This window comes from Schistocerca cancellata, chromosome 10 (assembly GCF_023864275.1).
Source record: "Schistocerca cancellata isolate TAMUIC-IGC-003103 chromosome 10, iqSchCanc2.1, whole genome shotgun sequence".
NCBI lineage: Eukaryota > Metazoa > Arthropoda > Insecta > Orthoptera > Acrididae > Schistocerca > Schistocerca cancellata.
In genome coordinates, this window is record NC_064635.1 from 135,111,628 (window position 1) to 135,136,609 (window position 24,982).

General features: G+C 44.7%; 1 protein-coding gene across 5 annotated transcripts in view; it reads right to left on the reverse strand.

Annotated features, from left to right (window-relative positions):
• Positions 1-24,982, reverse strand: part of LOC126106515 (fasciclin-2) — a 905,782-nt gene that overhangs the window by 682,483 nt on the left and 198,317 nt on the right. The window lies entirely within an intron of this gene.

Below are 24,982 nucleotides of genomic sequence, written 5' to 3' on the forward strand. Positions count from 1 at the left end.
AAAACAAATCAGGAAATGGAAATTCTACATTTTCATACCATGAAAAATTCCTTTTCTATGCCTCCCGCTCCACTACGACTGTGTCAAACATGCCATGTTGACATTATAGCGGTCAGTATGTAGCACAGTAAACAAAGGTTTGTTAAAAATAAAAACAGGTTTGTAAGAAATTAAAACAATACAGTTACAAAACATGTTGTGGAGCTACCGATGTCTACACACGCAACATTTCACGGATGCTCGTTAAATGTTGAATTACATGCCCTATCTGTGGCTTATTATCAGGTTGAAATGTGTGCATCAAAGAATGTGGATCCATTATATATTTACCTCGTCATGTAAATGTAGACATATGCACTACTGTTAGGCAACTCATCAGTTAACAAGCATCAATGGAATGTTACGTGCGTGGTCATTCCTAGTTACACAAGGTGCTTTTTAATTGTATTGTTTTTAATTCCTACAAAATTGTTTTCGTTTTCAACAAATCTTTGTGGAATGAGCTACATACTATCCACCATAATGCTAATATGGCATGTGTGATACAGTCATAATGGAACAGGAGGTATAACAAGAATTTTTTAAGCTATGAACACAAAGAATTTCCATTTCCTCATTTGTGACAAATATATAAATGATAATTTTATATGTATTCAATGTAAATGCATCACGTTACAGATCAGAAGATGACAGTATTAACTGTTGAAATCGGTCACCAAGAATAAATAGTACTGAATAAGATCTTAGTTATTAAATGTCTCTTCGAAGCAAACACAGATCGCTCCCTCCCATCTCTAACTATGAAAAAAAAAAAAAATATCTGAGGTCATCAGTCCCCTAGAACCTAGAACTACTTAAACCTAACCAACCTAAGGACAGCACACACATCCATGCCCGAGGCAGGATTCGAACCTGCGACCGTAGCGGTCGCCCGGTTCCCGACTGAAGCGCCTAGAACCGCTCGGTCACTCCGGCCGGCTCTAATTATGAGAAATTTCAATCAAAAGCGTGAAACTTCACCAACACACGGTAAGAAATGGTTATACTTTATTTGTATTTTCATTATTGTTTGTTTAGCGCAAAAAATAATTTTTAGGTCGGTGTTTTACGTTTCTTGTTCACCCTGCGAGACTGCAGTTTTCTCTCGACATAACCCTCTGCTGTTTTCTGGAGCGCCCGATCTACCAATAAGCTCACAAATAATTAGGTGGTGTCATGTTTGAATACCACCAAACCATCAGTTTCATAAATTACGGTTCCAAAATATTGACACGAATTATTTACGGAAGAATGTAAAAACTGGTAGAACCCGATCTCCTGATTAGGTTCCAAAGAAATGTAGGAGTTGCGACGCCATGCTGACAATTCGACTTACCAGGTAGGCTTAAAGAAAGAAAATCTACATTTATAGCATTTGTAGATTTGGACAAAGCTTTTGGTATGGTTGACTGAAAAACACTCTTTGAAATTTTGAAGGTAGCAGGGACAAAATACAGGAACCCAAAGGGTACGTACGATTTGTACAGAGTAAAGACTTCAGCTATAAACACCGATTGGCGTGAAAGGAATTGGCAGTTGACAAGGGAGTGGGACAAGCATCAAACCTACCACACATACACTATGTGATCAGAAGTATCCGGACACACCCAAAAACATACGTTTTTCATATTAGGTGCATTGTGTTGCAACCTACTACCAGTTATTTAATATCAGCGATATCGGTAGTCATTAGGCATCGCGAGAGAACAAAATAGGGCGCTCTGCGAACTCACGGACTTCGAAAAGGTCAGACGATTCGGTGTCACTTGTGTCATATGGCTGTACTCCATCACGATCCACTGGAAGTACTATGACAGTTAGGCGGGAGGTGAGAAAACTTGGATTTCATGGTCGAGCGGCTGCTCATAAGCCACACATAACGCCGGTAAATGCCAAACGACACGTCGCTTGGTGTAAGGAGCGTAAACACTGGACGACTGAACATTGGAAAAACGTTGTGTGGAGTAACGAATCACGGTACACAATGTGGAGATCCGATGGCAGGATGTGGGTATGGCGAATGCCCGGTGAACGTCATCTGCCAGCGTGTGTAGTGCCAACAGTAAAATTCGGAGGTGGTGGTGTTACGGTGAAGTCGTGTTTTTCATGGAGGGGGCTTGCACTCCTTGTTGTTTTGCGTGGCACTATCACAGCACAGGCCTACATTGATGTTTTAAGCACCTTCTTGCTTCTCACTGCATCTCTGAACAAGATCGAGCACCTGTTCATAATGCACGGCCTGTGGCGGAGTGGTTACACGACAGTAACATCCCTGTAATGCATCGGCCTGCACATAATCCTGACCTAGATCCTATAGAACACGTTTGGGAACGCCGACTTCGTGCCAGGCCTGAACGACCGACATCGATACCTCTCCTCAGTGCAGCACTCATTGGAGAATGGGCTGCCTTTCCCCAAGAAACGTTCCAGCATCTGACTGAACGAATGCCTGCGAGAGTGGAAGTTGTCATGAAGGCTAAAGGTGGACCAATACCATATTTAATTGCAGCATTATCGATGGAGGGAGCCACGAACTTATAAGTCATTTTCAGCCAGGTGTCCGGATACTTTTGATCACATAGTGTAATATGTTGTCTGCACATTGAACACGCGGTAAAGGAAACCAAGGAGAAATTTAGAATGGGAAGTTAAGGGACAAGAAATAAATCTCTGCGGTTTGCCAATGACATTGCAATTGTCAGAAACGATAAAATATTTGAAAGAGCAGTGAAACTGAATTGATAGCGTCTTTAAAATAGATTATAACATGAATATCAACAAAATTAAAACTAGCTTTATAGAATGTTATCGAATTAAATCGGACGATGCTGACAGATACTAGATTAGGAAATGGGACACTAAAAGTAGTAGGAAAGTTTTGCTATTTGGGCAAGAAAAATAAGTGGTGATGACCGAAGTAGGCAGGATAAAAATGCAGAGCGGCAATAGCAAGAAAAGATTTCTGGAAAATAGGAAACTGTTAAACATCTAATGTAAATTCAAGCGTTAGGAGTGTAAGTTAAGATCTTTCCACTGATGACAGGGACGGTATACTGAACAACGTTACATCAGTATTAACTTCATTTGCTAATTATGGCTAATACGAGTAGTATGTTTTTAGGTTACTGTTATCTAACACGATCATTCAGTGCAGGAGGGGATCTACAAATTTGTGGTGTAGACTTCTTGTAAAAACCAATTTATTTGCCAAGTTCGCTACGTTAACACAATTACTGGATTACTAATTTCTATAGCATGTATTGCCGTCTACAGATCCACAAAATCGGGCAGTGGTAGTTACATCATACAGTGCTTAAACCTCTGTGTCACATTAGGCCTATACAGTACGCATAAGAAAGTCGAGGCATTACAATGGCATGCCACGCATGGTGTCATAATTTACGTAGAACTTGGAAAGGCACGAACGAGACAGATACATGTCACAAATTACTTCTTCGTGGTGTAGTGCCATGTTGGCTGCGAATGAGGTTGCTTAGTAGCTCGAAATGTGAGTGGCACAAACAAGCCAATAATGATTATTTTCCTCTGGGCAGCACGTCAAGTACTGAAGTGTGAACGAGTGGATGCAAAACGGATACTCTATACAGATGGGTGTAGTGCACAGGGAAGCAGTTACGACCGTGCACCAAACACCCGGTACTAAATTATGTGGTGTGTTTGCGGGAATACTGTTAGACGCAGAGGAAAAGCAACTGACACATTGGTGTAGGTCCACATCAAGGTACCAGTTATCAAAGTATCTGTACCTAAGCCGCTAACGCGCTGTGTAGTATATATAGGAATAATGAGTCGGTGGATCTGGTAAGAACACACCAGTCTTCAGCGGAGATCTACATCTACATGTTTAGTCCACAAATGGACAGTACTTGATATGCGAATATTTCACTGTACTCTCCGGCCCTCACGTTCGGAGAAATGATTGTCAATAAACCTCCGGCGACCTCTAATTTCTGACTATTTCATCTATATCTACATACATACTCCGCAATCCACCATACGGTGCGTGGCGGAGGGTACCTCGTACCACAACTAGCATCATCTCTCCCTGTTCCACTCCCAAACAGAACGAGGGAAAAATGACTGCCTATATGCCTCTGTACGAGCCCTAATCTCTCTTATCTTATCTTTGTGGTCTTTCCGCAAAATATAAGTTGGCGGCAGTAAAATTGTACTGCAGTCAGCCTCAAATGCTGGTTCTCTAAATTTCCTCAGTAGCGATTCACGAAAAGAACGCCTCCTTTCCTCTAGAGACTCCCACCCGAGTTCCTGAAGCATTTCCGTAACACTCGCGTGATGATCGAACCTACCAGTAACAAATCTAGCAGCCCGCCTCTGAATTGCCTCTATGTCCTCCCTCAAGCCGACCTGATAGGGATCCCAAACGCTCGAGCAGTACTCAAGAATAGGTCATATTAGTGTTTTATAAGCGGTCTCCTTTACAGATGAACCACATCTTCCCAAAATTCTACCAATGAACCGAAGACGACTATCCGCCTTTCCCACAACTGCCATTACATGCTTGTCCCACTTCATATCGCTCTGCAGTGTTACGGCCAAATATTTAATCGACATGGCTGTGTCAAGCGCTACACTATTAATGGAGCATTCAAACATTACGGGATTCTTTTTCCTATTCATTTGCATTAATTTACATTTATCTATATTTAGAGGTAGCTGCCATTCTTTACACCAATCACAAGTCCTGTCCAAGTCATCTTGTATCCTCCTACAGTCACTCAACGACGACACCTTCCCGTACACCACAGCATCATCAGCAAACAGCCGCACATTGCTATCCACCCTATCCAAAAGATCATTTATGTAGATATAAAACAACAGCGGACCTACCACACTTCCCTGGGGCACTCCAGATGATACCCTCACCTCCGATGAACACTCACCATCGACGACAACTTACTGGGTTCTATTGCTCAAGAAGTCTTCGAGCCACTCATATATTTAGGAACCAATCCCACATGCTCGTACCTTAGTTAGGAGTCTGCAGTGGGCACCGAGTCAAACGCTTTCCGGAAGTCAAGGAATATGGCATCCGCCTTATACCCTTCATCCATGTTTCGCAAGATATCATGTGAAGAAAGGGCGAGTTGCGTTTCGGAGGAGCGATGCTTTCTAAAGCCGTGCTGATGCATGGACAGCAACTTCTCTGTCTCAAGGAAATTCATTATATTCGAACTGAGAATATGTTCGAGAATCCTGCAACAAACCGATGTTAAGGATATTGGTCTGTAATTTTGAGGATCCTTCCTTCTACTCTTCTTATATACAGGCGTCACCTGCGCTTTTTTCCAGTCGCTCGGGACTTTACGTGGGGCAAGAGATTCGCGATAAATGCAAGCTAAGTAAGAAGCCAATGCAGTAGAGTACTCTCTGTAAAACCGAATTGCGATCCCATCAGGACCTGGCGATTTATTTATTTTCAACCCATTCAGCTGCTTCACAATCCCAGGGATGTCTATCACTATGTCCTCCATACGGGAATCTGTACGAGACTCAAACGGCGGTATGTTTGTACGATCCTCCTGCGTGAAAGATTTCACTGCAGTTATGTCGCGAGATGTAATGCGGGAGGAAGTACCATGTTCCCCGAACCTTACTGAACCGTACGCTCGCGAAATTACAACAGCAGACGTACACCGTACTGCACAACGCCTGTCTTGTAGTGCCTGCCAGAGATCTGTTTGACTATCTCTGCGACACTGTAGTCACACGGGACGGGGCAGCTAATGCTGATGTGCACGCAGACGTCACGAGACGCAGCGACGTCAACACGCGGGACTAGCTAATTAAGGTGACTGCGCCCCCAACGCTCTCCAGCGGCAGTTGCCGGCTTTGTCTGGCTAGCAAACAATACAGTTTATCCACGAAAATCGACGCGCCTAAAATTCCTAAATTAGCTCTATTAAAATGCACGTTTTCTCCCTTCTCCATACGCTGGTCATGTTGTTTTATCTGTGGTACGCATAAATAAAAAACTTCACTATCTGTCAACATGTGATAACACAAAAAGGAAATTCATTTTCAGTCAGTTAGGAAATCAGCTTATAAAGTTACACTAAATAGAACAAAGTCACTCACGACAGAGAACCTACTTACTTTTACATAACACCACACTTTAAAAAAATACATCTGTTCATTTTGTAAACCTGGCGCCCAAAGGAAAAGGAAGAGGTGGCGGAAAAGTGGGCAGGGGTCGCTACTCGAGACCTGACTGCAATGTCCCGTTCCCTCCCCCAGGAACCAAGGAAAGTGTAGGCGATGTGAAATAGAGGTACAAAGAACAGCAATGAGACAATGTTTACTTATTTATCTTCTTTTATTTGATTACAACTGAGTGTAGTAGGAAACCAATGTCGCTGAGAGCAACAGTCCAATGAACAGACAATAAGCAGAACCAAGAGAGGCAAATGCGTGGACCAACTCCTTAAGAGACACACTGCGAGTGCAGGAAGAAGAGTAGGCGAGGGAATATCTGATGGAGAGTCGTACGGGTAATTACGGCCAGCAGCTATCGCACCGAGAACCAGACACCTACCGCCGATCGGCAAACCAAGCGATGCTAGCCTGTGTCCAACATATCAAACGCGACGCCAACGAACTGTCTGCAAGGTGAATCACGTGAAGGCGTGACGGGCATACTTGTTTCCCATCGATTGTAGGGTATTTTGTTCGGAATGTGGCGGCTCTAACCACGACACTAGGTTACAGTTTCGTGAAAAGGCGACTTTAATCTTATAGTCTTCTATAAGATTTAACTGACGAAATCTTACTAACTTACATTTAATCGCAACCAAGCCTTACAAGAACGACACGATTTTGCGAATCTTCAATATACTCTTGTCTTAAGACGACTTACTCTCTTAACGTGCGAGTTATTACGCGAAAGTAATGAAATCCGAAATTTCTTTACCCACCAGTATCACATTTCCTCTCGTTTTATAGAATAAATCCTACCAGTAACGATTCGTTCTCGAGAAACTTAATGTACTGGTGCTTAGAAACATGACATTTTCGCAGGTGTGAGGTATTACATGAAACCGATAATGGATGGGCTTCTACTGAACACGACAAATGGAAAATGGCATCTTGCTTTCTGCGGGCCTCTGTCTTCCTTCTTGTGACGTAGGGAGCGTTCTTTCTTCCTATTCTTTCTACTTTACGTAAAACGCGTCCCGGAAAAACAGCAGAACGTATTTTGTGTTTCACGTGACTAAATCCCTCCTCAACGTGAAACAGGAAGTGACGTCACAGAACTCGTTGACCGCCACATCAACGTTAGTTAGCCAACTCGTCCCGTGTGCCGACGGCTGAAGCGACTAAACGATCCCGTGACGAAACGTACGGCTCTACGTTGGACCTTCTTTATCTCCTCCTATTCGCCCCTGACTGACGAACAACACTCACTTCCCTCGACATTCCAGAGCAGATTGGAGAGCCATCCTCTCTCAGCTTCAGCGGGACCGACGGCGGGCCAGTGGCTGGTAATGACATGGACGGAGGGGAGACTTAATAGCGGGTGTGCTGTGCCAGGCAGTCCCTTACAAGACGGTCGGCAGTGTCGCGCCGTGTCCCACCCCCACAAACAAGGGCGCGACAGGGGGCGCGCATAATGCAGTAATATATCGCCGCGCCCTGCGGCACTGTATTAACTCTCCCCAGCCCGTGTGTCCCAAGGACGCTGAATTCCGGCCCAGCGAAGGACGGGCGGAGCGAGGCAAGGGTTGTGACGGACAATGGCGCCGAGCGCAACAGGTAGGACGCGGAGCCAGGGCGCGCGCGACCTGTTCCTCACGCCAGGGAAGGCTCGCACGGTGCTCCCAACCACCCGCCAACGACTACTAACACCTGTTCACGCGATACACTTCACTGCCTCAATCAATTACTCGTGGCAAATGAATGTATTGCAGCGCCCCCAGTCTTTTACTACCGCTCCGAGTCTCGAGTGTCAGAGCGGGTATTTTCTCTTATACGTCGGTGTCGAAATTTTGGTCGTGCGCTGTGACAGCTGACTACATTTGCACTCTACCAAAACTACAGTTCGGTAATTTTGGTGCGCTACATAAACGACACACTGAAGAGCCACAGAAACTGGTACACCTGCCTAATAACGCGAAGGCACGGAATTGCCGCAAATGTTCCTGGAGCCACTCTGTAGCAATTCTGCACGTGTGAGGTGTCGCATTGTCCTGCTGGAATTTCCCGAGTCCGTCGGAATGCGCAATGGACATGACCGGATGCAGGTGATCAGACGGGATGCTTACGTACGTGTCACCTGTCAGAATCGTATTTACACGTATCAGGGGTCACATATCACTTCAACTGCACACGCCCCACACCATTACAGAGCCTCCACCAGCATCAACAGTCTCCTGCTGACATGCAGGGTCCATGGATTCATGAGGTTGTCTCCACACCCGTGAACGTCTATCCGCTCGAAACAATTTGAAACGAGAGTCGTGCGACTAAGCAACATGTTTACAGTCATCAACAGTCCTGTGTTGACGGGTCCAGGTGAGGGGTAAAGCTTTGTGTCGTGCAGCCCTCGAGGGTATACGAGCGCGCCTTCGGCTCAGAAAGCCCATATCGATGATGTTTCGTTGATTGGTTCGCACGCCGACACTTGTTTGTGGCCCAGTATTGAAATCTGCAGCAATCTGTGACGTTGAACGATTCTCTTCAGTGGTCTTTGGTCCTGTTCTTGCAGGAGCCTTTTTCCGGCCGCAGCGACGTCAGAGATTTGATGTTTCACCGGATTCTTGATATTCACAGTATACTCGTGAAATAGACGTACGGGAAAATCCGCACTTCATTGCTACCTCGGAGAGGCTGTGTCCCATCGCTCGTGCGCCGACTCATAACACTAAGTTCCAGCTCTCTTAAATCTTGATAACCTGCCACTGTAGCAGCAGTAACCAATCTAACAACTGCGCCAGACACTTGTTGCCTTATATAGGCAGTGCTGACCGGAGCGCCGTATTCTGCCAGTTTACATATCTGCATTTGAATACGCATGTCAAAAAATGAAAGCGTTTCTAAAGAAGAGAAATTTGTTAACATCGAGTATAGATTTAAGTGTCAGGAAGTCATTTATAAAAGTATTTGTATGGAGTGTAGCCATGTATGGAAGTAAAACATGGACGATAAATAGTTTGGACAAGAAGAGAATAGAAGCTTTCGACATGTGGTGCTACAGAAGAATGCTGAAGATTAGATGGGTAGATCACATAACTAATGAGGAAGTATTGAATAGGATTGGGGAGAAGAGAAGTTTGTGGCACAACTTGACAAGAAGAAGGGATCGGTTGGTAGGACATGTTCTGAGGCATCAAGGGATCACCAATTTAGTATTGGAGGGCAGCGTGGAGGTTAGAAATCGTAGAGGGAGACCAAGAGATGAATACACTAAGCAGATTCAGAAGGATGTAGGTACTGGGAGATGAAGAAGCTTGCACAGGATAGAGTAGCATGGAGAGCTGCATCAAACCAGTCTCAGGACTGAAGACCACAACAACAACAACAACAACATGAACTCTGGAGGATATATGCACGTCTTCCTGTGCAATGCAAGCCAACATGTCAAAAAAATGGTTCAAATGGCTCTGAGCACTATGCGACTTAACTTCTGAGGTCATCAGTCCCCTAGAACTTAGAATTACTTAAACCTAACTAACCTAAGGACATCACACACATCCATGCCCGAGGCAGGATTCGAACCTGCCACCGTAGCGGTCGCGCGGCTCCAGACTGTAGCGCCTATAACCGTACGGCCACTCCGGCCGGCAATACGCATATCAACTTTGGCGCTTCTGTGTAGTAAGGTTGGTTGGTTGGTTCATTTTGGGACGGGGACCAAACAGAGACGTCATCGGCCCTATCGGATTAGGGAAGGATGGGGAAGGAAATGGCCGTGAACTTTCAAAGGACCCATTCCGGCAATTGCGTGAAACTATTTAGGGAATTCAGGGGAAACCTAAAATCAGGATGACCGGACGCGGGTTTCAACCGCCGTCCTCCCAAATGCGAGTCCACTGGGCAAACCATTGTGGCGTCCCGCTCGTATCACGTAGTAAACAGCAGGGTTATAGTTAGTATTGGTAGCATTAGTAGGGAAAGAAACATAAATGAATGTGTGAAACAGAAACTGGAAGCCAACGATTACTCTTTGTTTCTTTTTCTTTCTTTCTTTGCTTTGCATATAATGAGAACGCATATATTTCAGTGCTAGTCCATTGTATATTTTGTATCCTTAAAAAATATAGCTTTTATTTTAAGGCTATAAAGTTAATCGATCGTGTAACTTCTGCGCTTTTGTGTAACCCAAAGAATTACTTCTGATGCGTGTACAGTTCACATACATTATTGTTGTCATTTGGTACCAAACAGAACGTTGATCATCATGATCAAAGGCAAGACATGACTATTATTACTCATAAATGCGAAAGTTGTTTACGAGCATCGCAAACCACCTTTATTGAAGAAATTGCGTTTTCTATTGCTGTATGATAAATCTGTATTTTTTTTTTAATCCCGCTACAACATACATTGGTTCACACAATAAAACACTGGAAATTTCAATTTTGGTATAAATGCTGTTGACTGGAGGATAACTATGTAGAAAAAAAGTTCTTCTTTTACATGGCCCCTTATATATCCACACTCACTTTCTAGACGGTTCACCGCTTTCGGTTTCTAGGGGAATCTAGTAAGACACTGATCGGATACGCAAAAAAAGCGATTGAAATGAGGTAACGCCCGATAGGTCTGCAACAAATCTAACACACAGGTAACACGGTTACGACCTTAGCCGATCAAGGTTACCAGGAAAACGACCTAATTCTACGCTTATTATAGTCGACTGTAGTGTACGGTAGTTTACTACTCTACTGCTGAGTGATTCGGCACACAAATGGTGACGGTGGGGCTGTGGAAAACTATCCCTTTTAGAGAAAAATCGAAATATAGCGACAGAATTTTGGAACAAAATGGTTCAAATGGCTCTGAGCACTGTGGGACTTAACTTCTGAGGTCATCAGTCCCCTAGACCTTAGAACTACTTAAACCTAACTAACCAAAGGACATCACACGCATCCATCCCCGAGGCAGGATTCGAACCTGCAACCGTAGCGGTCGCGCGGTTCCTGTCTGTAGCGCCTACAACCGCTCGGCCACGCCGGCCGGCTGTTGGGACAAACAATGATGATAGAAAGTGGGTGGTTTTGGAAATCAGCCTTCCAGAACAACCCAGTTTTTAAATCGCAAACACGGAAGAAAGAAAAGAGGAGTTTCAAACCTTAGTAAAATGAGTATTGACGACAGAGTTAATTTTTGATCAAAACGTAATTCGTGGTGGATATTCTTAGCAAACGTGGTATGGCGAATTCTCCACACCGCTGAAAACGTGAAGCAAAAGGAAACGTGTTACCTAGATATTGAACAAAATGTACTTTTTATCTACTTGATAAAATATAAAGTTACCAACACGTCAAACAATATTTAGAAAGGAATTAAGAGGTCCTTTTATCTTATCCTTTGTATCTTGATGACCCTCTCAGGGCCGAATAACAAATCTGCTGCAGAGTGAAAATTCAAACTGTTAACTAAGGACCTTTTTTTTCAGATAGCATTATGACATGTAATATAACACCGCGATGAATAAGGAATTGCAGAAACGCAGAAGCGTTTGTCGACTTCCGAGTCAAAATGACGTTTTTAAAACACCACAAGTTCCCGATTATCCGACATAATGCGGATAATGCACAATACAGACGTTTCTAACAATAACTGGTTTTTACTTTATTTACAAAACACGCTTCGTGTTATATTTAAGACGCCACTGCATTATCTATACGTTGCTCGCGGAAACCGACAACTTATTTACGCCCACCTTTTATTTCATTTGCTTTCAGTTCACTTTCGGTATTTTTCTCCTTGTGTTTTCAGTTAACCAATTTCCTGATGACGGGTCGCATTTTGCGGGGAAGTCAGTATGTCGGTACGGTCAAACCAATTTTGTCCTGCATACTAAACGGTGACCACCGCCTATGTTCGGCGTCAATGCGCAGCTTCCACTCACAGACGACAGGTGGCAGCACTATCAGTGGAACACACAAGAAGTGCGTCGGGCGGACGCGGAAAAAAAAAAAAAAGAGTGCAGTCGTTGTCGCAACACGGAAACGGGGCGTTTTATCTGACGGCCGAAAGGGCATGTTCATTCGGGCCAAGGATAATAAGCTTTTCCGAAACGGCTAGGTTTGTGAACTGTTCGCGTGGCGCCAAGGTTAAAGTATATCGTGCCTGGCAAAATGGTGCTAGCCGAAGCAATTGTGGGGCGCCACGGGCCACTGATGATAGGCGTGAACGACGGCTGCCGAGACGTTCACGTGCCAACACACGTGCAACTTTAGAGTCGCTGACCGGCCAGACGAACCGCGAGGCTACCAGCAGTGACAACGCAATGACGTTCGGCGAAAACGTTGCTGCGTACGGGCCTTCCCAACAGGCACCTGGTTCAGGTTCATCCCCCCACGCTGACTGCTATTCATCGGAGACGGGACGTAGAACGGCGACAAGTGCGTTTTCTGGTTACCGTATTTACTCGAATCTAAGCCGCACTTTTTTTCCAGTTTTTGTAATACAAAAAACCGCCTGCGGCTTAGAATCGAGTGCAGAGTACGCGGAAGTTCTGCAAAATATTGGTAGGTGCCGCCACAACTAACTTCTGCCGTCGAATATATAGCGCTACACAAGCATGCTTTGCAGGCACAAAGATAAATACTGGCGCCAAAACCTCTGCGTCAGTAAATAAATTAAAAAAAAAAAAACGGGGTGGAAGACGAGCTTTTTTTTCCGCCCCGAGTTTCGACCACTGCATTTCCTACATTATCCAACGAAGTAAATACAAATTCCGTATTGTAAATCTTCGAATGTAGCAGCATTTCAATGAACAACGAAAATCGTACTGGCAAAACTGTTTGGGATGTTAGTCAATATGGCCAACTCTACGATCTGAATTTTTTCCTACCTGTGAGAAGAGATAGTTGCTTAGTTGGAACTTTTATGAATTGTGAATCACATGCAGTATTCTCTTCACCATAAGAATAATGCGAATATAAACATTCTGCCATGTATTCTTTCGTGTTTGCTGCTATCTCATTTAAATCCTGTCTGCCTAATAAACTATGAAACTAGAGTGAGACAACAGCAAACGCGGAAGGATATTTATATCCTTATTTCATGTTTATATTCGTATTATTCTTATGCCTAATAGTGATACAGTCAGAAATGAAGCACGGCAATTGACTAGATTTTTAAATCTAAGATGACTCTAATTTCTGCGCAGAATGTAATGTACTAAAGAGGCGTCTGCAAAGATTTTCAAACTGAGAAAAATTTTCGCTATACTCTCGTTCAGAACATCTTCTATCATCTTCAGTCTATTATTTGGTTCTTGTTGATCATTATCAAAGAAAGCAGCAGTGTAAGTAACAACAAACAGCAGTCTCTTGCCATTGTTTCGGTAATGAGACGATTCCTCTCTCTCTCTCTCTCTCTCTTTTTTAATAGTAAGCGGCGGTAGCGCGCATAAAAGCAAGCCAGGCCGCGAGCGGCGACAGACCGTTAAACACCCATTATCAGAATGCGAAAACAATGAATGACGCAGTACACTAATGCATTTTCAGCTTAGAGTGACGTAAACACCTATAACAAAGAGAACGGCACTTATCAGATCAAAGAAAAATAAGTTATCAATTCAAACCAGACGAAGCACGTGAAAAAGGAAGGGTACCCGTATAAATACAGACGGAGCGCCTGACTCATAGCAATGGCTACCTGGTAAAGCTTAACTGCTAAGCTTTCGAACCAAACTACTGTAGCTGCATCGTCATTCATTCGGCCTAAATTTTGTCTCATATTGCAATGGACCAATTTTGTTTCGATTTGGAGGTGCGGCCTAAAACTTTTCTCTCCCCTTGAATTTCGAGTCTCAAATTTCAGGTGCGGCTTAGATTCGGGAATTTTTTTTTCCCTTGATTTTGAGTCTCATTTTTCAGGTGCGGCTTAGATTCGAGTAAATACGGTAATCACATTTCACGCTCCATCGAACAGATGGCCGTTGACGTGTACGGCCCGAATCGTCCAAAAGCGAACACCCTGTAACAATCGGAGGGTATTCCCCGAGTCATCCCATCATTCTGCAAAGCGTACTAAATCAGAACAAGTATGCATCCATCCTTGGGGATAACGTCCACCCCTTCATGCAGTCTGTTCTTCCTCGGTACTACGTATCCACCAGCAGCACAATGCAGCGTGTCACGCAGCTCGCAGCGTGCGTGCGTGCTTACAAGAGCACCGAGGTGAGCTGATCGTACTCCCCAGGCCACCAGACTCCTAGGATTCAGACCCCACCGACAGTCTGTGGGACCACCTCGATCGGGCTCTTCGTGCCACGGATCCTCAACCGAAACAAATCTCAGTCGCAACACTGATGCTCGAGTACATTACCCAGCACCTATGTATGATCTCTTGTAAGTCGACTGGTCCAGCAGGTACAGTCATACAGCAGTGTGGGGAGTGAATCCGCCCATATCTTTCACTTCCCTCCCTAGAGGTCTAATCACATGCTCCAGTCGACAGGTAACTTGCGATCTAACATTCACGTCAAATTCTGGATCAATGTTTTGTGTACTAAATATGCTGTTCAGTACCTTCTTCACACCACACGGCTTATGCTCTCCCTGTTTATATTCCAAACGCAATTAACTGTAACGCCTTGCAGTCGTCTGGGCTGCAGAATGTGGTTATCCACGCTTCTGACGGGTGATCGCATTCACGTGACTGCACAGTGTATAACAACACATCAACTCATTTCGGTACCTCGGTGTGATCCACATGTCTCGTCTTGGTTTTCTTGCTCTATCCAACACTTTATGTTCGCTGCATCCACATCACGTAACTGCTCAAATCCCGACTCATAAATAACTTTATTTTACTACTTCGGTATATCTATGTCACCTATGGCTTTCACAACCAAAAATCCTACTTAGTAAATTGCTAAAATAGTCCGCAGTCCAAGATGCAAATTACGTATCTAACGGGTTCCAAAAGAAAACAAAAAATTTATTTTCAATATTCCATTTAATTATTAACCGAATTTAAAAATTAAAAATAGTGTCGTAAAGTACTCATCAAAAGGTAAAATCTTACATCTACATCTACATGACTACTCTGCAATTCATATTTAAGTGCTTGGCAGAGGGTTCATCGAACCACAATCATACTACCTCTCTACCATCCCCTGCCCGAACAGCGCGCGGGAAAAACGAACACCTAAACCTTTCTGTTCGAGCTCTGATTTCTCTTATTTTATTTTGATGATCATTCCTACCTATGTAGGTTGGGCTCAACAAAATATTTTCGCATTCGGAAGAGAAAGTTGGTGACTGAAATATCGTAAATAGATCTCGCCGCGACGAAAAACGTCTTTGCTTTAATGACTTCCATCCCAACTCGCGTATTATATCTGCCACACTCTCTCCCCTATTACGTGATAATACAAAACGAGCTGCCCTGTTTTTGCACCCTTTCGATGTCCTCCGTCAATCCCACCTGGTAAGGATCCCACACCGCGCAGCAATATTCTAACAGAGGACGAACGAGTGTAGTGTAAGCTGTCTCTTTAGTGGACTCGTTGCATCTTCCAAGTGTCCTGCCAATGAAACGCAACCTTTGGCTCGCCTTCCCCACAATATTATCTATGTGGTCTTTCCAACTGAAGTTGTTCGTAATTTTAACACCCAGGTACTTAGTTGAATTGACAGCCTTGAGAATTGTACTATTTATCGAGTAATCGAATTCGAACGGATTTCTTTTGGAACTCATGTGGATCACCTGACACTTTTCGTTATTTAGCGTCAACTGCCACCTGCCACACCATACAGCAATCTTTTCTAAATCGCTTTGCAACTGATACTGGTCTTCGGATGACCTTACTAGACGGTAAATTACAGCATCATGTGCGAACAACCTAAGAGAACTGCTCAGATTGTCACCCAGGTCATTTATATAGATCAGAAACAGCAGAGGTCCCAGTACGCTTCCCTGGGGAACACGTGATATCACTTCAATTTTACTCGATGATTTGCCGTCTATAACTACGAACTGCGACCTTCCTCACAGGAAATCACGATCCAGTCGCACAACTGAGACGATACCCCATAGGCCCGCAGCTTGATTAGAAGTCGCTTGTGAGGAACGGTGTCAAAAGCTTTCCGGAAATCTAGAAATACGGAATCAACTTGAGATCCGCTGTCGATAGCGGCCATTACTTCGTGTGAATAAAGAGCTACCTGCGTTGCACAAGAACTATGTTTTCTGAAACCATGCTGATTACGTATCAATAGATCGTTCCCTTCGAGGTGATTCATAATGTTTGAATATGGTATATGCTCCAGAACCATACTGCAAACCGACGTCTGTAGTTCGATGGATTACTCCTACTACCCTTCTTAAACACTGGTGCGACCTGCGCAATTTTCCAATCTGTAGGTACAGATCTATCGATGAGCGAGCGGTTGTATATGATTGCTAAGTAGGGAGCTATTGTATCAACGTAATCTGAAAGGAACCTAATCGGTATACAATCTGGACCTGAAGACTTGCCCGTATCAAGCGATTTGAGTTGCTTCGCAACCCCTAAGGCATCTACTTCTAAGATGCTAGCAGCTGTTCGTGTTTCAAATTCTGGAATACTCCATTAGTCTTCTCTGGTGAAGGAATTTCGGAAAACTGCGTTCAATAAGTCCGCTTTAGCGGCACAGTCGTCGGTAACAGTACCATCGGCACTGCGCAGCAAAGGTATTGACTGCGTCTTGCCGCTTGTGTACTTTACATACGACCAGAATTTCTTCGAATTTTCCACCAAATTTCGAGACAATGTTTCGTTGTGGAACCTATGAAAGGCATCTCGCATTGAAGTCTGTGCCAAATTTCACGCGTCTGTAAATTTTAGCCAATCTTCGGGATTTCGCGTTCTTCTGAACTTCGCATGCTTTTCCGTTGCTTCTGCAACAGCGTTCGGACCTGTTTTGTGTATCATGGGGGATCAGTTCCATCTCTTACCAATTTATGAGGTATGAATCTCTCAATTGCTGTTGCTACTATATCTTTGAATCTGAGCCACATCTCGTCTGCATTTGCATAGTCAGTTCGGAAGGAATGGAGATTGTCTCTTAGGAAGGCTTCTAGTGACAATCCACTTTTTTAAATGAAATTATTTTGCATTTGTTTCTGGTGGATTTGGAAGAAACGGTATTGAGCCTAGCTACAACGATCTTGTGATCACTAATCCCTGTATTAGTCACGATGCTCTCTATTAGCTCTGGATTGTTTGTGGCTAAGAGGTCAAGTGTGTTTTCGCAACCATTTACAATTCGCGTGGGTTCGTGGACTAACTGCTCGAAATAATTTTCGGAGAAAGCATTTAGGACAAACTCGGAAGATGTTTTCTGCCTACCACCGGATTTGAACAAGTATTTTTGCCAACATATCGTGGGAAGATTGAAGTCCCCACCAACTATAAGCGTATGAGTGGGGTATTTATTTGTTACGAGACTCAAATTTTCTCTGAACTGTTCAGCAACTATATCATCGGAGTCTAGGGGTCGGTAGAAGGAGCCAATTATTAACTTAGTTCGGCTGTTAAGTATAACCTCCGCCCATACCAATTCGCACGGAGTATCTACTTCGACTTCACTACAAGATAAACCACTACTGACAGACACAAACACTCCACCACCAATTCTGCCTAATCTATCTTCCCTGAACACCGTCTGAGACTTCGTAAAAATTTCTGCAGAACTTATTTCAGGCTTTAGCCAGTTTCTGTACCTATAACGATTTCAGCTTCTGTGCTTTCTATTTGCGCTTGAAGCTCAGGGACTTCCCCAGCACAACTGCAACAATTTACAACTACAATTCCGACTGTTCCTTGACCCAAGCACGTCCTGTATTTGCCATGCACCCTTTGAGATTGCAGCCCACCCCGTACTTTCCCGAGGCCTTCTAACCTAAAAAACTGCCCAGTCCACGCCACACAGCCTCCGCTACCCGTGTAGCCGCCAGCTGAGTGTAGTGAACTCCTGACCTATTCAGCGGAACCCGAAACCCCACCACCCTATGGCGCAAGTCAAGGAATCTGCAGCCAACACGGTCGCAAAACCGTCTGAGCCTCTGATTCAGACCCTCCACCCGGCTCTGCACCAAAGGTCCGCAGTCGGTTCTGTCAACGATGCTGCAGATGGTGAGCTCTGCCTTCATCTCGTAAGCAAGACCGGCAGCCTTCACCAAATCAGATAGCCGCTGGAATCCAGAGAGAATCTCCTCAGATCCAAAGCGACACACGTCATTAGTGCCGACATGTGCCACCACCTGCAGCTGGCTGCACCCTGTGCTCTTCATGGCATCCGGAAGGGCCCCTTCCACATCAGGAATGACTCCACCCGGAATGCACACGGAGTGCACACTGGATTTCTTCCCCTCCTTAGCCGCCATATCCCTAAGGGGCCCCATTACGCGCCTAACATTGGAGCTCCTAACTACCAATAAGTCCACACTCTCCGATTGCCCGGACCTTGAAGGCTGAGAATCATTCTCTGAAACAGGGCAGGCAGCTGCATCTGGCTCAGCCAGAGACAGTGCCTGAAACCTGTTTGTCAGACGCACCGGGGAGGCTTTCTGATCAGCCTCCGGGGGCGTCATTCGCTGCCTGCCACGCCTTGGAACGACCTCCCGATGAACCACAGGCGAGGGCTCTGCCCCACTGCTTATGTTAAAGGTTAAGCAGTAAAGTTAGAAACTGCGTCACGAAGTATAACTAACGTCGCGCAAATTACTCGGAGTACATTCATTTAGTATTTGAGAATGACAAAACTTAGCGACTTCAGACGCAACCGTGACAAAAATAAGTTCACACTTTTTCAATATCTTTCTCGCTGACATCCTCCCACCCCTCGCCCCCCGGGTCAAATAAATAATAAACGAAAGTAAAAAAGTTTATCGCTTAATGCATTTTCACCCTTCGTGTAGTAAGCATTATACATGACGCTTTAATTTATTACTGTTTCACTCCTAACTCTATTCACAATACATTTTGCAGAAACTGTCCACATGTCCCACCTACTGTACCTGCAGAATTTTATCGTTGTACGTCACGTAGTACAGAAGATTTGACGCCACAAACACTTAAATGTTCGAAAAACTAGTTTTTTTATATAAAAGCGCAAATTACTCACATTAGACTATCCAGTTTTCGATAATGATAGCACTTAGCAGCAGTTCGATTCTCTGGTTTGTTTTCTGACTGCAAATATTCTCTCTCATTCACACAGGAAATAACCCCCCCCCCCCCCAAAAAAAAAAAGGCACTGCGCAAGGATAGTCGAAAAGCCGAATATCCACATCCAGGGAATCGTGAGCATGCTGAATAAGAAACCTTTTTGTATCTGGTTTATTAACGCTACACTCTCAAACGTTACGCTATTGTATTTACGGCAGAAGTTCCCCTTACCTTTGCGAGATCTATATATTCGTTGTTCTGAAATCTTAAGGGATTAACACATACGTACGGGAAGCGATATATACCTGATCGAAATCCCATTTTATTGCTTCAAAATACTTTTTACGGTGTAATAACTGAACAGAGAGTATACAACAAAGAAGTTTGTTGTGGTTAATCCTCCTTTATAACTGTGTGGCAGTTTTACGATTGAATCAAATAATGATGAAAATTAAACCGCGACGCAAGGTGGCAGCCCTTGTTATCGTTGGCAGCACTGCGCCGCGGCTCCCGCGCAGGGATTCCCCAGACGCGCGCGCGACCGCAACGTAATTTGGTGCGGGGTTGGTTGGCGCTGGCGCTAAGCCGACGCGATGCGGCGCGCGGCGCCTGATAAATAACACTTGATTACCGGCGCAGTCGGCGCCGCAAATTAAAGCCGCTTTTGTCCGCGACGAGACGCTGACAATGCGTGATGGATGAGCGCGCTGTGTACCACGCCGCCGCAAGTGTGTGGGACAAAGAGGCAGCCGGGAGGGGGGCAGTTGGACCGCGTCCCAAGGGGGGGCGGGCTGTCATTCCACCCCCGCACAGGAGCCGCCCCAATGAGAAGGTAATCTCCTGGCGTACGAGCGCCCCTCATTACACGCTTCTGTGTGCCCGCATTAGGAGCACGCTCACCGACGCATGAGGGAACTCGGATCGACGCCCGAAACAGCCGAGGAGCTTTTTATGCGGGGTCCAAACCCACGACAGTAAAGCGAGGGTACGGCATCCCCTCCCCCTCTACATCCTATCTGTTTACAAGACCCCCATCCCCTTTTTTGCGAATGATACTCCTCCCCAGCTATGAAGGAACTCATTACATCCAACATTGTTACATGTTGAATCTCACCTTTATCTATGTGATAATGATGTAGGCCAAAGAAATTAATTAAAATTTATATTAGCACTGGGATTGGAACCCTGATCTCCTGCTTACTAAGCAGACGGGCTGGTTCGCCCTACATCATTATTCTTGTTACATTTACACCCAATACCTTAGGAAGTATACTTGAGGACTGAGGTACAGCCGGCCGGAGTGGCCGAGCGGTTCCAGTCGCTTCAGTCCGGAACCGCGCTGCTGCTACGGTCGCAGGTTCGAATCCTGCCTCGGGCATGGATGTGTGCGATGTCCTTAGGTTAGTTAGGCTTAAGTAATTCTAAGTCTAGGGGACTGATGACCTCAGACGTTAAGTCCCATAGTGCTTTGAGCCATTTGAACCAGCTGAATTTGACTGAGGTAGAAACCTTGATGTTATCCAAGAAACCATCAACTGCTAATGACTGAACAATGGAAATTATGTGACCACTGACAGACTATCGCCAATCTTTACATATCTCCTGACAAGAATTTTTGGAATGTTTACAATACTTTTGTTATTGCAAGAGCTAGTATTCAATACGGATAAACCGAGTCAGCAACATGCGGACAATGAAACCGTTAATGCAACACATTAGTCCTTTTATAAGTTAGAATTTCAACAAAACCAAATTACTTTAATCTTTCATCACACTGTAACAAGAGACATTAGTTAACATAGAATGTAAATTTAACTGTAACAAAGCACTGTTTGAAGGTATTTTTATCCGACCGGTGCGGCCGAGCGGTTCTAGGCGCTTCAGTCTGCAACCGCGAGACCGCTACGGTCGCAGGATCGAATCCTGCCTCGGGCATGGATGTGTGTGTTGTCCTTAGGTTAGTTAGGTTTAAGTAGTTCTAAGTTCTAGGGGACTGATGACCTCAGATGTTAAGTCCCATAGTGCTCAGAGCCATTTGAAACCATTTTTGAAGGTATTTTTATGAAATGTAGCATCGAATGGAAGTGACGTTTCACTACCATAAGCAGTTTAGACAGGAAGAAATTAGAAGCTTTTGAAACGCAGTGCTGTGCTGCAGAAGGATGTTATATTTAATATGGATGGAGCGAATAACTGATTGGGCGGTACTGAATTGAAATGGACGAAAACGAAATTCATGAACTTGATTAAAAAAAAAAAAAAGAGGACAGAACCTAAGTCGTCAAAGAATTGCCAGTTTCGTAATACAAGGCAGTGTAAGCGATAAAAATTGTAAGGGAGATCAAGGGATGAATACAGTGAGCAGGTACTGACTTATATGTGTGCGCTGTATTTATGTACAGATGAAGAGTCCTAAACAGGATAGGTTAGTGAGGAGAGATGCATGAAAGCAATCTACGGACTGAAGACGACAGGTACAACTACGATAATGTAAGCTGTTGCACGGTAATTTTACGCCGTCTTTGGCAGAAGTCCTCTGAGCCTCCTTATCAATAGGGTAAAACGCGCAAAGTCCCGACGTCGACATCAGGAAATGGCGCGCACTAAAGTCAACCCGTTGCAGGACAAAAAAAACTCAAAACGTTGCTTTCACTGAGGCTACACTGCCCCGTTCTTGCTTTCTCGCTGCAAAACACATACGGTAGTAAATGCTTTATGATGAAGCAGTGCTACCTCTCGTTGCAACCACCCCGCAGAAGTGCCGCTTTTGTACGAGCATTTCGCGGAGTAAGCAGGATGAAGTGTTGAAAAACGCGGTCCTTCTGGTCCATAATTTCTGTAACCCAACAACAACGGCGTATAGATATACGCCTCACGTCCGCAAAAGCCGCAGAAAAACGCACCGCTGCTACGCGCGCAAAATGTATTAAGGAGAGCCGGCCGCCAGACGTCGCGCCGGTCGGCTGCGGTACGCGCCGGCCAATGGGCGCGCGCCACGCAACATTTCTTGTGCGCATGCGCCGCCGCTGCAGCTGACCATCGGAATTTAATTTGGCGCCCGCGCCGCCGAAAAGAGTTGCCTCTCTCGTCCGTCTCCCTCTCTCTACTTTTTTTCCCCCTCGTTCTAGCAAAGCAATCGATAGGCGTAACGAAGCGTTATGAGCAGCGCGTGTCCGACCAATTCGGTCGTGCGATATATCGACCATTGAGCGTCGATAAATAACAGCTAATTACTGCGGGCCGGCTGCGGTAAGCCCCAGTGCCGATTACACCCCCTCCCCTCCCAGCCCTCCCCTATTCCCCATCCTCTCTCCCAACACACACACACACACACACACACACACACACACACACAGAACGACCTCCGTCTAGTCTGATTAGTTGCTGTACATCGCGCTAGATTACACCCATGTATCTGTATCTGAGTAAACATTTCGTGACGGGCGAAACGGGACTACATGTATATCTGCACTCCGCTGGGGACGGTCGCCCGTGCAGTGGGCTCCCAGCACAATTTGTCGCCTGTGTTGCCAGGACCGCAGACAGAATTTTACACAGGCACGATTGTCTCTTCAGATCCGTCTGGTACCGATTACAGTGCCGTTGACAGTGGTTCATGATGAGCAGATCTTCATCTACACCTACATGTATACTCCGCAAGCCACCCTATGGTGTGTGGTGGACGGTACTTCGTGTATCAAACTTAGCCTCCGCGTGAGTTCAAATCTCTCTAATTTTACCTCCATGATCTTTTCACAAGAAACCACTAAACAACGATTCTTTAAAGAATTGAACTCCCATGTATGAAACAGGTTCACACGCCTGATGACTTTACTGTTGAGTTAAACATGTACCGAAAAAAAAGCTTTGAAATTATGCTTAAAAATTGTTAGAAGTCTGTAGGTGTTCTCACTTTCAAACAATAGATCATTATAGTGTGGATAGTTAGCACTCCATATTACACAAAAGCAAGTTTTTCACGCATCTCAATGTTTATGATGTCAAATTTTCTGAACTATGTGTCGAAAAATAATATAACTTTTCCACGTGCGTTTAGTGATATATGTACAGCGTTTCGACAAAGTCTGGGTACATAGGGAAGTAAGTCTGGGTACATAGGGAAGTCTAATAAATTCTAATAGAAATTCTAAATAACATTGCTTTTTTCCAGACTGAAGGATGGATGTGTCTTGAAGAAGAACGAGTGGAGTTAGTTCTCTTAAGTGCAGGAGGAGGATAGCCGTATCGCAAAATTGCGGAAGAATTTAATCTTCGACACGATCATCTTCAATCTATTTGTTTTACTGCCGTCGGGAAATTAAACATCAAGTTTAAAGAAGCAGCCAGTGTGTTGGGCAAACCTCGTTCCGGACGACCACGAAATTCAGCCGGAACTGACTGTGTTGGCCAAGGTAAATGCTAGCCCAAAGAAATCGCTTCGTCGGACATCCACGGAGTTGGTTGTTCCAAAGTCAACCATCCACAATATCCTGGCAGAGGAGAGATTGTTTATTGGTTGCTTGATTTGGGGGAGGGGGCCAAAAAGCGAGGTCATCGGTCTCATCGGATTAGAGAGGGACGGGAAATAAAGTCGGCCGTGCTCTTTCAAACGAACCGTCCCGGCATTTGCCTGAATGCTTAGTCCCGAGTGCGAGTCCAGCGTGCTAACCACTGCACCACCTCGATCGGTGACCGAGGAGAGATTTTAGCCGTACAGGCTACAGATATTACATCACTTAAATAAATATGACCCCGAAAGACGCACGCAGTCGTTTGGTTTGCAGATGAACTGGACGAAAATATCAGTTTTACTGAAGACTGAGTGTTGATCAGTGGTGAAGCTGTGTTTTATGTCAATGCTGAAGTGGACGGACAAAATCTTCGATGCTGGTCTCAAGACACTGTATGTCTCCATGCAAAGAGCAGAGCTTCCAAAATGAGATTTACGGAAAGCTCATGTGCTAGAACCTTTCTTCTTTGATGATCATGTAACGGGTGAGGCTTATCTGAAAATTATGAGAGACATACTGACGCCTCAAATTGGGTGAGAGGCTTCCAGACTGGTTTCAGCAGGACGGGCATTTTGCAGCAGTTGTTAAGAGATTGGTTGAATGACAATTTTCCCCACCGGATTGGAAGAAGAGGTCACGTGGAGTGGTCCCTTCGTTCGCCAGACCTTCTTTCTCCCCTTTCTGGGGTATGCTGAATGAGAAGGTTTACTAGATGAAGATCACAAACTTAAACCACCAGACAGCACGCGTTTGTCGGTGTGCTAAAATCTACGGCAATTCAGACTTACTCCACCGAGTTCACCTTAATCGTGTAAGGCGCATCAAATTAGTCATTGAAAAGCACGGAGATAATGTCGAAAATATTACTTATTAACATTAAAGTGACTAAAATGTCCGTTATTATTATTTATTACAATTACCTGTGTACCCTGTCGGCACTGTTCAAAAACGTGTGTGAAATCTTATGAAATTGCTAAGGTCATCAGTCCCTAAGCTTACACACTACTTATCTTAAATTATCCTAAGGACAAACATACACACCCATTCCCGAGGGAGGACT